Consider the following 2451-nt stretch of genomic DNA (forward strand, 5'->3'; position numbering starts at 1 on the left):
GGAGAGGATGGCGGAACAACAAGAGTGGGACTCGCGCTCGCCAAGTGGCGTTGATATGACACTGTTCCGTTTCAGTCAGTGTTCCGCCACAGCTCCACGAGCGCTCGCGTACTCGCGATTCATTGAAGCCGACTGAATCGCGAATTGCCACTCTCAAATTTGACGAGCAGGATCCAGCCCTACCGGGGTGAGAGGTAGATCGCATTTCTATTCTCACCCTGGGTGAGAATAGCCACTTCCCTCTAGACCTAGATCTAGAATCTAGATTCTAGATCTAATCTAGATCTCTAGATCCTAGATCTAGATATATATCTACAATACAATAGAAGATTACAATTAGAACTAATCTAGATTCTAGATCTAGATCTAGAATCTAGATCTCAGATCTAGATATCTAGAAATCTAGATCGATCTAGATCTAGATATAGATTCTAGATATCTAGATCTAGATATAGATCTAGATATAGATATTAGATATTAGATCTAGATCTAGATCTAGATCTAGAGATTCTAGTTCTTTCTTGGTTCTTTCTTGGTCTTAGCCAACTTGGGGAATCCAAATCTGAACGGATCTAGATTCTAGATCTAGATCTAGATCTAGAGATTCTAGATATCTATCTAGATCTAGATCTAGATATATCTAGATCTAGATCTAGATCTATATTATAAAGAACAGCAAGATTTGAACCTCGACATTTCATTAGGCTTGCCTTGAGCCTTACCTCTCTAGATCTAGATAGATCTACAGATCATCTAGAATCTAGATATTACAAGTGTACCCTAGATCTAGATCTAGATCTAGATCTAGATAGACTGGACATAGATATCTAGATTCTAGATCTAGAATCTAGAGTCTAGAATCTAGATCTATATATCTACTCTAGATTCTAGACAGATGAAGACGAGAAGATTCCTCTAGACTCACCAGTCAGATTAGTAGTAGAGTCGAGATGCAAAATTCCTAAAACTAAAACTAAAAAGTAGGGGGAAAAGTCACGTCTCATTCTTCCGCTTTCTAAGCGAACTGAACAAATGAAAACTAAAAGTACTTACCGACTGACACGCCTAAACAAGTGAACCGATAACAGTACACCGTCCACTAATGCGACCAAGGGCCAGGTTCAGAGTTTACAGATGAATTAATCTCTCTCTTGGCCCAATGTTGTAGCAGTTGCATGACCTTTCTTCCGCTCCAACTCTTAAGGCCTCTTCACACATTTGTATTCTAACTACACACATTATCATCAAAATATAGTTCAACAAAGAACATTAGTCTGGGGTCACTGACTGTCTTTTGTTTCACTCGTCATTTATCTTTAGATAATAAGTAGCAAAAACGTGAGTTTGCTTATCATAAGAGCTCGACAGTATATTTTGTTGCAACTTTCAACTTTGTATCAATGCGCTTCCCTTTGTCTTCCTGTTAACCTGACGTCATGGGAAAGTAGGCTACACAGACGGGATCCTGTTAGCCTTGTGTTACTGCTAGCTCGATCGCATAAAATGACCCAACTAAGGTCTCTACTTCTACAAAGTAAGACAAAATTCTTGCATTTTTATCAAGAATGTCGTCCTATTACAACCCTATGGTTATTTATCTTTTTGTTACAGAATACTCGAACTATAATTGAATTCCTGGCAACAAAACGAAGACAGAAAGCACACATCTTGAAAACACAGCCGCTGACCTTAGGTCGAAGGTCAATCTATTTTTAGCAATTCTTGTGTTGGGGAAAATCGTCGCCTGCGGGGTGTTATTGTTTACAGATTAAGCAAATGACCACGTGTTGCGTCAAATGCGACATTGGGACGGTTTGGAAAAGTCAGCTGGATAGTCGGCGTCTGTCATGCAAAAGTGTGTCCTGTAACTCCTTTGTTACTAATTGTCCACCTATCGCATTTGCTCCCTGAAAAATTCAGGAATACGAGACAATTGCCACTCCTACTCTCAAATCCGAGAAGGGCATAAAAAATTTCATCACACACACTACTCACACCCACACCTCACACTTGTCATGGGTGCAGTAGTAAGAACGTATAGGTGCAGATCTCTCTGACCGTCTAGGTGCAGATGCAGACAAGAAAATATGGTTTTGAGAGAGGAAGGAGTTAAGTTCTTGCGGCAAAAATTTTATAAACGTTTTTATCCGAAAGTCTGCAGCAAGAAAGGGCAGTTTCGTTTCTGTCCTTTTATTCTTTAGGAGATAGATCTAGATGGTTGATGGTCATTTATTTTGTCTGACACTACTGGCAGGCGTTCAACGCTCACGATCAGCTGATTCCCTAAGACTTTTTGTTAGAACTTAATTGGTTCGACTTTGAAGTGGACCTAGATCTATAAGAAGAAACGCATCGTTCCGTTATTTAGTCTCGTTATAATTACCTCAAAACATTTTTTCAGTTGATGTTTGTATATTATTTTTTTATATATTGTTTAAGATTTAAGACCAT

General features: G+C 39.1%; 1 protein-coding gene across 1 annotated transcript in view; it reads right to left on the reverse strand.

The window, feature by feature from the left end:
* Positions 1 to 1691, reverse strand: part of LOC101857764 (pneumococcal serine-rich repeat protein) — a gene marked incomplete in the record, with an annotated part of 33298 nt that extends 31607 nt beyond the window's left edge. Inside the window, 1 exon segment of the mRNA XM_005112813.3 lies at positions 1054 to 1691.
* Between the last annotated feature and the right edge of the window lie 760 nt (positions 1692 to 2451).

Source organism: Aplysia californica, unplaced genomic scaffold (assembly GCF_000002075.1).
Source record: "Aplysia californica isolate F4 #8 unplaced genomic scaffold, AplCal3.0 scaffold01425, whole genome shotgun sequence".
Taxonomy (NCBI): Eukaryota; Metazoa; Mollusca; class Gastropoda; order Aplysiida; family Aplysiidae; genus Aplysia; species Aplysia californica.